A 12,088-nucleotide genomic window follows, 5' to 3' on the forward strand; every position below is an offset into this window, starting at 1 on the left:
GTTTTCCCCATCTGCAGGACTTCAGCGTTGAAAGGAAAGTAAGGACATTGCTTGGTTCTCCGGGAAGAACCAGGGAAACAGAATCGCTGTGCAAAAATAGACCTGGCTCTAGTTGGAGCTGCCTGACAACAGAGCTGCGTGACACTGCAGGCTCCTTGTCCCCCACTCAGGGAAACGGAGTCCCACACATCAGCAAAGCCACTGAAGGACTGTGCACTCTACAGAGGACTGACTTAAATGGACCACAAACACCTTCCAATACCCTGCAGTAAGTAACAGCCATGAAAATAACAACTTACGTTTGCTAAGCTCTGACCGCAGCCAGGCGAGACTGGATTACTCTAACGGCGTTCTGACTCAGATTCTTTGATTCCTGAATTGTATGGTCCATTATAAATACAATCAACAATCAAACCCTTCAAAAAAATGAAGATGTTTAATATAAACCATTAATTCTTTTAGAGGACAGTTAGAAATAATTTTATAAGTCTTTAAAAGGAAGAGTCCATCAGTTTATAATAAAAACTGCCTAACACGAACGTTTAATTAGTTCTAATACCTGACTGGCTTCTTCCTTCCAGACTTCAGGGTATATCTAACAGCGTTCAGATTCCATAAGGTCTCGAGGAGGCAGATAGCTCCTTTGTTTGTTCGTGGCCTGGGATCTGGCATTGCTGAAGCTAGATGGGGCCAGGCCTGGCTCTGCCAAATACTGATGAACTTCAAGGTTCATTCATTTATCCAACAAATATTTACTGAGTGCCAGTTATGTGCCAGGCACTGCTCTCTGTACAAGCAGAGGGCAACAAGCCCCTGAGGCTGGAGGAATCTGGTTTGACGATCAGGAAAACCAGGTGATGGCATGATGGAGTGAGGCCTGAGTTCAGCAGGAAGGGCCAGTGAGAGCAGCTCCGTCCGTGCCTCAAAGGGCAGGTTAAAGAAGAAAAGGGGGAAAGGCAAGAAGGCAGAGAAAGAGGCTACAGAGGAGAACAATGAGCTCTGGTTTGTTTCTGTCAAGGTCACTGTGGCTGCTGGGTGGAGATGGTCAGCAGAGGGGCCGGAAAGATAGAAAAGAGACCAGCCAGCAAGGAAGACACAGCGCCCTCCAGGTGAGGACGCTGCTGCCCCAGGGGAGGGCCCAGATAAGGAGGCTGCAGCCCCCAGGGGAGGGCCCAGGTAAGGATGCTGCCGCCCCCAGGGGAGGGCCCAGATGTGGACACTGCTGCCTCCAGGGGAGGGCCCAGATGAGGAGGCTGCAGCCCCCAGGGGAGGGCCCAGGTGAGGATGCTGCAGCCCCCAGGGGACGGCCCAGATGAGGAGGCTGCAGCCCCCAGGGGAGGGCCCAGGTAAGGATGCTACTGCCCCCAGGGGAGGGCCCAGATGTGGACACTGCTGCCTCCAGGGGAGGGCCCAGGTGAGGATGCTGCAGCCCCCAGGGGAGGGCCCAGATGAGGAGGCTGCAGCCCCCAGGGGAGGGCCCAGGTAAGGATGCTACTGCCCCCAGGGGAGGGCCCAGATGTGGACACTGCAGCCCCCAGGGGAGGGCCCAGGTGAGGACACTGCAGCCCTCAGGGGAGGGCCCAGATGTGGACACTGCAGCCCCCAGGACAGGGCCCAGGTGAGGACACTGTAGCCCCCAGGGGAGGGCCCAGGTGAGGACGATGCAGCCCCCAAGTAAAACTGGGGCTTGGCCAGAGCAGCAAGAGCAGGGGTGGAGAGAGGGAAGCCAACCTGGGTGTGTCCCGCAGGCAAAGAGACAGGCAAGGCTAAGGAAAGGAGAAATCCAGATGCCTCTCAGGCTGCTCGAGTGAACAATGGACAAGGGAAGCCACGCTTTTGAAGATGTGCTTAGGCAGTGTCCACCCAGAGTTCAAATCTAAGTGACGCCAGAATGCAAACTGCCAGACTTGAGGTCAGTTCATCTATCAGTAAACAGGGATGGATAAAGGCAGAACACGCCTGTCCCCATCAGAAGCTAAATGGCTAATGAAGCGCCATTCCATTTCCAGGGTGGCTCAGCTAAAATGCCAAGGCAAAGGCCACCTGAGTGTTCGGTGGGAACAGTGTGAGATGCAGGTTAGCGGGGATGCTTTTGAAGGCTGCAGTGCTTCGTGGTTGGGCTGTCCTAGTTACAGGCCCTTCCAAGGCTGTGTCAAAGAGATTCAATGCACAGAGACCACCCGGTGGAACCACCGCATCCCCTGCTTTCATCACCTCACTCCTTACAGGAACACACATTACTCTGAGGAACTTCAGCACCTGTAGTCCAATTAAGACTACCCACGGCCAGGCACGGAAGGCACTGTCCAGCTCTGTCCCCTTCCAGACCGGCCTTTCTGCAGCACGGCTTACCAGACTCCAATCGCAGTTTCTGCTCCCCAGTGCCTAACTCGGGGTCCCCACACCCCACTGCCCTTCTCTGTTATCCACAGGATGAACCCTGCCCAGCTCTGCCCCCTCAAAGCCTCTTCTCATTGTTCCTGCCTTCAGAAGACCGTGCACCAGAGCACAGCTCACAGCTCTTTCTCCTGTGGAAAGGGGATGTGCTGGACAGAACACAAGCTTCTTGAAAGCAAAATCAGCATGCCCTGTTTTTATTCCCCCAAAGAACCTAGGACAGTGCTTCCAATACCGGGAGCAGCCTCCCTCCACTAGTGATGAATTGTAATGCCATACATATTTCTAAATGTATATTGACCATAATTAACAAATCCCTAGACAGCAAATACTCATCTTACAAGCAGGTTCTGGGGGCGGGATCTTGCATCACTAGACTGCACCAAGGGTACCTAAATGCGAGTGATTAAGACAAGACAGGGCGAGCGCGGTGGCTCACGCCTGTAATCCCAGCACTTTGGGAGGCTGAGGTGGGCAGATCACCTGAGGTTTGGAGTTCGAGACCAGCCTGACTAACATGGAGAAACCCTGTCTCTACTAAAAATACAAAATTAGCCAGGTGTGGTGGCGCATCCCGGTAGTCCCAGCTACTCAGGAGGTTGAGGCAGGAGAATTGCTTGAACCCAGGAGGTAGAGGTTGCAGTGAGCCAATATGGCATCATTGCATTCCAGCCTGGGCAACAAGAGCAAAACTCCATCTCAAAAGAAAAAAAAAAAAAAGAACAGTCTCCCTTCCAGCCCCAAAGACGACCTTCGACACAGCCTCTAGAAGGGACCCAGCAGGTCCCCCCATAAGACTCTAACTACGGATATAAATTCTCATGGAAAAATTGCCAACCCCATATTTCTCTTGATAGTTGAATTCTCTTACTGGATTAGTTCACTGCTTAACTGATAATTAATGTTCATTCTTTGATACCAAGTCACAATTAAAAATTGCTCTAGCCACAGTCATTTGACAAATGTCATGCCTTGTTTCACATTAGCAGCCACTATCATACGTGATCTCACTACACCAACTCCAAATACTGGCTATGGCTCTAAGTGACTCTGCTAGCAAACAGTGGGAGCCGGGCACGGTGGCTCACCCCTGTAATCCCAGCACTTTGGGAAGCCAAGCTGGGCAGATCACCTGAGGTTGGGGGTTCAAGACTAGCCTGACCAACATGGAGAAACCCCGTCTCTACTAAAAAATACAAAGTTAGCTGGGCATGGTGGCGCATGCCTGTAATCCCAGCTACTCGGGAGGCTGAGGCAGAGAACTGCTTGAACCTGGGAGGGGACTTTGCAGTGAGCTGAGATGGTGCCATTGCCCTCCAGCCTGGACGACAACAGCGAAACTCCGAGGGGGAAACAGAGGTGGGGCATTGGAATTACTGGACATTTTTCTGCTGACTCCTGAATTCCAAGCAGAGCTCAGCCCAATGCAGTGGTTTTTGATGGTACCCCACAGAGCCCCAGAGGATCTAGGGGACAGTTCATGGTCCTGGGTTGGGGGTTGCTAGTGGGGGAGGGTTGTAATGCCTGGGCCTGACCTTCATCCAGATCAACTCCCTTTTCACATACTGAGCTTCCTCATAAGATTTCATTGGCAGAAAAGGATCCATCACTAAAAATCTTTCCCAAATGTTGGTTAATTCACTGTGCAGAGTTAATGTGCAAATGGAAAAAGCTCCAAGAAGGACTGTGACCACCCAGGGGCCCCTCAAGCTGCAGGGGCAGCCAGCAGGGACGGGGGTGTGCTACAAATAGAAATGTTTCTCCAACTTGTCAGAAAGACGTCAACGCTGATTTATGTCATGTCAGTACCAAGGCCAGGCCATCCCCACACTGCTGGCAGCAGCCGGGGAAGCCTGGTGCCCCAAGTCCCCAGAAAGGCTGTGCCCGGGGTCAGGGTACCCCTCCCGGGCAAGGGCCCTGAAATGATAGCAGTCCCACTTGGGCAAAAAGGAGGAGCAGGTGGCCCAGCTTCACCCTGTGACGAGTGTGACTTTCTTCAGCCACACCACACCCGAGCTGCTCCCACCCCCTCACATCCCCTCTCTGACTACAGCTCTGAAGGATCCGGGCAACCTGTCCCTGGGCAGGTGGAACAAGCCCCCTTCTACGGCTGAATGTCGGTGTCTCTTTTCCTGGAAAACCGTATCACTTCCAACACAATAAGGAGGCCACCAAGGGATGGTGGCAGCTGCAGGTCCCCCACGTGGAGGATTCCCTGCGGCAATCCAGACCCAGCGTGGCTGGATCTTCCAATTCCGAAAAAGAATTCGAAGTCCATTTTTTACTGAGAACTCTCCCAAATGTTAAGTGTTATCAAATAAACATTTCTAAACACTGCATGAGCTAAAGAAAACATACCTGGGAGCAGAAAGCCACCTGTGCTCTTGGTTTTAGGACCTCTGAACAAAAAGATATCCCTCAGTGCTCAGGGTGAACAGAAAAATATGTTTTTGAAAGAATCACTTGTCAGAAAGATGTCTATGCTGATCTCACGTCATACCAGGCACAGCAGTGAGGGGTCATTGAGCACTGGCTGTCCTCAATTCAGGAAGCCGCCTGAGGCTGCTGGCTGAGGACCTCAGGGTCCTGCCCGCGGCCCAGCCCCGTCTCCCAGGCTGATGACCTCAGGGTCCCGCCCGCAGCCCAGCCCCTTCTCCCGGGCTGATGACCTCAGGGTCCTGCCCGCTCCCGGGCTGAATGCTGCTTCTCTGGCACTCATTCATGACAACAGGACATCTCAAAGCCAATAGGCCCGAGGAGGCTCCGTTCAACACCACACCTAAGGCTACCCTGAGGGCCTATGGCAGTCCGGACTCCCACAGCAAGGTGGGCCTCCTGGAAGACAGCACTGAACCCAGCCATGGATTCTAGAGACGACCTTTAAATCTCCACCTAGAGCCTTCAATGGCAACCCTAAAGCACAGTGCACACTGCTTGCCCTGTGACCTAGTTATAGACAGGCTTGCGACTGTTTCTAGAAGGAGAGCAGAGGCCCTCATCGTACAGCGACCAGCACCCATCCTGCCTTGCCCTGTGACCTAGTTACAGACAGGCTTGCCACTGTTTCCAGAGGAGAGCAGAGGTCCTCGTCGTATAACGACCAGCACCCATCCTGCCTTGCCCTGTGGCCTAGTTACAGGCAGGCTTGCGACTGTTTCTAGAAGGGAGGGCAGAGGCCCTCGTTGTCTAATGGCCAGCACCCATCCTGCTACCTCACTGCAGCAGAGGGAGAAAGCTCAATCACCAAGTTGAGAGCTGCTGGGTGAGGAGAGAGGCTTACCTGCGGTTCAGGGAAAGCAGCAAAGATGAGCCGTCCAGGCTGGGGAGGATGAGAACAGGCCGGGCCACCCCATGCTACCAGCACCAGCCGGGGAAGCGTGGTGCCCCACGTCGCCAGAAAGGCTGAGCCCGGGGTCAGGGCACCCCTCCCGGGTAGGGGCCCTGAGATGACAGTTCACACAGATTAGCCCTGCAGAAAACACAGTCAAGCTTCTCAGACACACTGAAACACAAATGGCTACATTTCAGATTCCCGGGCAAATCCAGTCCTTCTGCTTCTCTCCCTGACAGTGTCCAAGTCCTGGTCACCGTTTGGGCACTTAGGTACCTCCTTGGCCACACAGCTGAAGGTCGTTTCTTTTTTTTTTTTTTCTTTGGAGACCGGGTCTCACTTCATCACCCAGGCAGCAGTGCGGTGGCACAATCTTGGCTCACTGTAACCTCTGCCTGCCAGGTTCAAATGATTCTCGTACCTCAGCCTCCTATGCAGCTGGGATTACAGGCCTGCACCACCACACACTGGGCTAATTTTTGAGTCTGTAGTAAAGATGGGGTTTCACCATGTCGGCCAGGCTGGTCTCGAACTCCTGACCTCAGGTGACCCTCCCGCTTCAGCCTCCCAAAGTGCTGGGATTACAGGTGGCAGCTACCGTGCCCGGCCAAGGTCATTTCTTAGGGGGATCTTTTGTGTAGCTGTCTTGCCTTGCTCATTGCATATTGATGTTCCCTAGTTTTATTCTTGGAAAGAAACCCCATTTTCCCATTGTGGAAGCACCTCCTTATATAAGGCAAATGTATGAACATTTTTATCTGCAGAAACCTGTGTGCCCTACATTGTATGATCCAGAATAGATTCTGGCCCTCCACCATAAAAAGCACATGTTCACACCAAATCCAGCAGAGACGTGCGGCACTGAGAGAGAGAGTGTGGGTGGGGGTGACAAGCATGGTCTGCAGGACCCCAGACAGCCGTTTTGGGCCTCCAGTCCTCACTGCACAGATGCCGATGACCACTGCTGCTTCCGAGGAGCGAGCTGAAAGCAGATTGCTGAGAAGGTCCAGGTTCACAGCAGGCTGCATCTGTGTACCTGTTGGTGTCACTGCTACTGCTGGCCTGAGCAGGAAGGCCCTCCTCATCACAGCGCTCCCTGCACGGGAATGAGTCCTATGACCACAGCCCCATTAAAAAATGCTCTGTGCTCCACCCAGCTCCCTTGGCAACCTCACACCGTCCATCCTCAAAGCAGGATCTGGAAGGACAGTTCGCTGACCGTGCCTTGGAATGCATTCAACTTGGCGGTGGCCTGAAGCTGACTCCCACCAGGGCAGATGAAAAACAACCCCATGGGCAAGAGGGGCTGAGGGAGGAGGAGTAGGGGGCAAGGGGGTAGTGCTGGGCAGAAAGAAGGAGCACCAAGGGCAGACACATCCCTGGATGTCCAAATCGAAAGAAATGAGGAGGAAGAAGGGCCCTTGAAGGGCCATACCACCCCGCAGAGGAGACCTGAGGTGCCAGCCTGGTCAGCACAGTCCCAGAGAGGAGCATGGGTCCTGAGAAGCTAGTTGGCATCTCTGATGCCAGTCCTAGTGTCCACTCTCCCTGGTCTACAGAGCACCCTCTCTAGGTGGGCCTTTCCGAGAGGAGGGACCTCCGGAGAAGCAGGATTCAGGGAAGGGCAAGCCGACCCACGGTGACAGGTCTCCTATTTCCCTTCTCAGGGGGTGTCCCCGCCCAAGTGGTCAGCATCTGTATCTTGTTCACAGTAAGGTCTGCTCATGCGATAAGAGCCACCAAGAAATATTCACAGACAAGATAATTCCATTTGGAGAAAATGTGACAGATGTGGAGTGAAAAAAAAAGGCCGACTTAAAAGATGTCAGAAGTCCAACAGCCCGAAATGCAGAGAAATAATACGCACATATACATTTTAGACAGCAGGTAACACTTTTCAAAAGGACATTTTAGCTCTATAATGTTTATAACTAAAATCTGCAGTTCTTTTTTATCCCCCCAAACAACTACATTTACCAGGAAACTGGCTATTTACACAACTCGTTCAACAGCGTGAAAGCATGTTGTATGTTTTATTATATGTTTACTGCTTCGGAAGCCACCATCGAGTTGACCACCTGCCACTGCTACCCCATAAAAGGGAAAAAGTCTATGTGTACTTCTGTTAGGACTCACAGGGAAGCCATTAGCTGACCCTTCCTTATTTTTAGACTTCTGAGCTAAAACGAGAGAAGAAAATGACATTAGAATGCCCGTTCAGCAAACAGCTGCTCAGTGGCTGCTGCCGCAGACACCAAGGAGGTCACCATGGGACCCGCAAAGAGAAAGGACATGTCGGGCCAGGCACGGCGGCTCACGCCTGTAATCCCAGAACTTTGGGAGGCCGAGGGGGGGTGGAACGCGAGGTCAGGTGTTCGAGACCAGCCTAGTCAACACAGTGAAACCCTATCCCTAATAAAAAAAAAATACAAACAAATTAGTTGGGCGTGGTGGCATGCACCTGTAATCCCAGCTACTCAGGAAGCTGAGGCATAAGAATCTCCTGAACCTGGGAGGCAGAGGTTGCAGTGAGCCAAGATTGATCCACTGCACTTCAGCCTGGGTGACAGAGAAAGATTCTGTCGAGAGGGAGGGAAGGGGGGAGGGAGGGAGGGAGGGAGGGAGTGGGGGAGGACATATCCCTTTTCATGGTCCAGCCACCAAGGTTTTACCACCACCAGGCAGGGCCAGACCTGGACATGTGTCCCCAATACCCCACCTCTGCCCCTGACCACCCCTGTCCTTCCTGGACACGTCTGGACCTGAGAACAGACATTTACCTCGACTGGGAAGATGAGGCGGAAATGCCACTGGAAGCAGGGTACAGGTGAGTCTCTCACGCTTCCCTGGAGCAGAAGCCACAGAGGCAGCAAAGTGAGGGCTGAGAAATGCCAAATGCCAGCAAGGAGTGGCCAGATCTCTCACACACTGCTGGCGGGAATGGACAGCAATGCCACCGCTCTGGAAAACCGTTTGGCAGCCACGAGAACAGCTGAACATACGCACACTCGATGCCTCAGCAATTCCACTCTCCTAGGCATACACCCATCCAGATAGGCACACAGGTTCACCAAGGCCACCTACGAGAAGATGTCGGCAGCACTGGCGCTAAGACCCCGAACTGGAAACTACCCAAGTATACCCAAGTATACTCACACACAAGAGCACTCTACAGCAATAAACGTGAATGAACCACTCAACAACACAGATGGCTCTTCACAAACGCACTGTTGAAAGTCTAAGAGATCAGACACTAATACATGTAAGAATCCATTTACATAAAGTTCAAAAACAAGAAAAATTAATACATGAGGCTAAAAATCAGAAGAAAGTTTCACCTTTGGGGGCACTAAGTAGAAAGGAGCACACGGGGGACCCTGGGGTGTAAGTGATGGTCTGCCTTTGGGTGCTGGCTACACAGAGACATTCGCTTTGTAAAAAACATACTGAGTTGTGCACTCAGAAATTTGTGCTGTTCTCTGCATGTAAGACTCAACGGAAAGTACAAAAAAATAAGGGCTGAGGAGAGAAACTGTTGCTAGGAGACAAAGAAGCGAAGATTCTGGCTTTGGTTATTAGCCCTTAGAGCTTGGAGAACGATGGATACACACTGAAAGCCCATTAAATTTTTCAAGGAATCTTAGGACCAGAAAAACGCCGAACCTCGCCAATGGTGGTCTCTGAATACTCCACAGCTACCAGTCTCCAGACCCCTGACTGCAGGACATGGCTGAGAAAAAGCTGCAGGCCTGGAAAGGGAGGGCACCCTGTCCATCTCACACACAGCCCAGGAAAAGGCTCCAGGGGGATCTCCATACAGACCCTGCCCACCCCCTAAGCCAGGCACACTCAAGGCTGCACCCACTTGGAAAGGGGTGGGTACTCTTCATATGGGCGTGGGCATTCCCGAGGTGCACACGGCTAAGAACGAACTGGATGGCCCTCACCGGCCAATCACGTCCTGCTGGATGGCCCTCGCCGGCCAATCACGTCCTGCTGGATGGCCCTCGCCGGCCAATCACGTCCTGCTGGATGGCCCTCACCGGCCAATCACTCTCCTGCAAATCATGTCCTGCTTCCCTCTGCTAATCACCGTCCAGCCGAAGCATAATACAAGCCTTGGGTGTACTTTACAATTTCCTCATTAGCCACATTAAGAAGACTGGAAAGAAATTAAATTTAACAATATATTTTATTTGACCCGATACATCAAAAATATTATCCTTTCAGTGTGTAAACAACATAAAAATATTAGGGAGATGTACATTCTTTCATGCACATCACGTCTGTGCAATCCTTGCGTGATACAGTTTGGGTATTTGTCCCTGCCCAGATCTCATGTTGAGATGTCATCCCCGATGCTGGAGGTGGGGCCTGGTGGGAGGTGTCTGCATCATGGGAGCAGGTCCCTCATGGCTTGGTGCCAACTTCGTGAATGTCAGTTCTCATACGATGTGGTCATTTCACAAGATGGTGCCGAAAGCGAAGGAGGAAGCTCCTGCCCCTCCTAAAGCCGAAGCCAAAGCGAAGGCTTTAAAGGCCAAGAAGGCAGTGTTGAAAAAAGAAGATCCGAACGTAAGCCAAATTCCAGCGGCCGGCCCAGGCACTGCGACTCCGGAGGCAGCCCAAATATCCCAGAAGAGCGTCCCCAGGAGAAAAGAGCTTGACCACTGTGCTATCATCAAGTTTCCGCCAACCACTGAGTCTGCCATGAAGAAGACAGACAACGGCAACACGCTTATGCTCACTGTGGATGTGAAAGCGAATGAGCACCAGATCAGCCTGTGAAGAAGCTCTAGGACATGGATGCAGTCAAGGTTGACACCCTGATGGTCTGATAGAGAGGAGAAGGTGTGTGTTCCACTGGCTCCCGATTACGATGCTTTGGATGTTGCCAGCAAAATTGGGACCATCTAAACTGAGTCCCGTTGGCTAATTCTAAATATATGTATATCTTTTCATCATTAAAAAAAAAAAAGTGTGGGGGGCAGACACAGTGGCTCACACCTGTAATCCCAGCACTTTGGGAGGCCGAGGCGGAAAGATCACTTGAGGTCAGGAGTTTGAGACCAGCCTGGCCAACATGGCCAAACACTTTCCCTACTAAAAATACAAAAATTAGCTGAGCTGGACATGGTAGCAGGGGCCTGTAATCCTAGCTACTCAGGAGGCTGAGGCAGGAGAATCTCTTGAACCCAAGAAGAGGAGGTTGCAGTGAGCACAGATCGCCCCACTGCACTCCAGACTGGGTGAGAGAGTGAGACTCTGTCTAAAAATAATAAAAATGTGTGGCACCTCTCCGTGCCCCCCACCCCCACTCCTGCTCTCCCCATATCTGCCTGTTCCTGCTTTGCCTTCTGCTGCAATAAAAGCTCGCTGCAGCCTCTCCAGAAGCAGATGCTGCTATGCTTCCTGTACAGCCTACAGAACCCAAACCAATTAATCCCCCGCATTGTTTCTTGAGGCAGAGTCTTGCTCTGTCACCCAGGCTGGAGCACTGTGGCGCAATCTCCGCCCCCACCCCCACTCCACCGGGTTCAAGTGATTCTCCTGTCTCGACCTCCTGAGTAGCTGGGATTACAGGCACGTGCCAGCACGCCTGGCTGATTTTTGTATTTTTAGTAGACACAGGGTTTCACCATGTTGGTCAGGCTGGTCTCGAACTCCTGGCCTCTTGATCCACCTGGTTTGACCTTTCAAAGTTCTGGGATTACAGGCATGAGCCACCACACCCGGCAGAACTAAACCTCTCTTCTTATACATTATCCAGGTTCAGGTATTTCTTTATAGCAGCACAAGAAGGGCCTAATACAGTGGGTGTTTTAAACATACAGCAGCACGTGTCAAACAGCACCAGCCACACTTCAGTGCTCAGGAACCAGCTGGACAGCACAGCTATGGGAAGGAGTACCTGCTCCCCACCTCTCCATCCCTAAGGGCTACTATGAATAGCTGTGGCTGCAATTCTCTCTCTCTCTCTCTCTCTTTCACTCACACATACACACACACACACACACACACACACACACACACACACACACACACACACGGGGACCTAGAATAAGCTGTTCTAATCCTCTACCTACAGAGGTCAAGTCAATGGAGATTTGCCAGGAATCTCGAAGAATAAACAGTCACTCTTCCCACTGGGCTGAAGGCAACAGAAAGGATGCAAGGTCTGGAATTGTATCAGATGCTTAAGGCCACGAGAGTAGAGCTTGTCTAGGAATGGAGCCACCAGAGAGGGGAGAACAGAGCCCAGGAAGAGAGGGAAAGCAATGTGGTTCCGTGGACATCATGGAACCTCTGCATCAACAGATATATCTCCTAATCTTGGATTTTTCAGTTTCATGAGCTAAA

At 52.0% G+C, this 12,088-nt stretch overlaps 1 protein-coding gene and 1 long non-coding RNA gene across 12 annotated transcripts in view; one reads left to right on the forward strand and one right to left on the reverse strand.

The window, feature by feature from the left end:
- ENTREP2 (endosomal transmembrane epsin interactor 2) overlaps positions 1–12,088 on the reverse strand; it is a 425,727-nt gene that overhangs the window by 316,145 nt on the left and 97,494 nt on the right. The window lies entirely within an intron of this gene.
- On the forward strand, positions 105–3,338 carry LOC118154755 (uncharacterized). Its single transcript, XR_008482371.2, has 3 exons — positions 105–268; positions 1,019–1,109; positions 2,229–3,338. It is a non-coding gene; the product is annotated as an uncharacterized LOC118154755 (long non-coding RNA).

This window comes from Callithrix jacchus, chromosome 6, assembly GCF_049354715.1.
Source record: "Callithrix jacchus isolate 240 chromosome 6, calJac240_pri, whole genome shotgun sequence".
In the NCBI taxonomy this organism is placed as follows: Eukaryota; Metazoa; Chordata; class Mammalia; order Primates; family Cebidae; genus Callithrix; species Callithrix jacchus.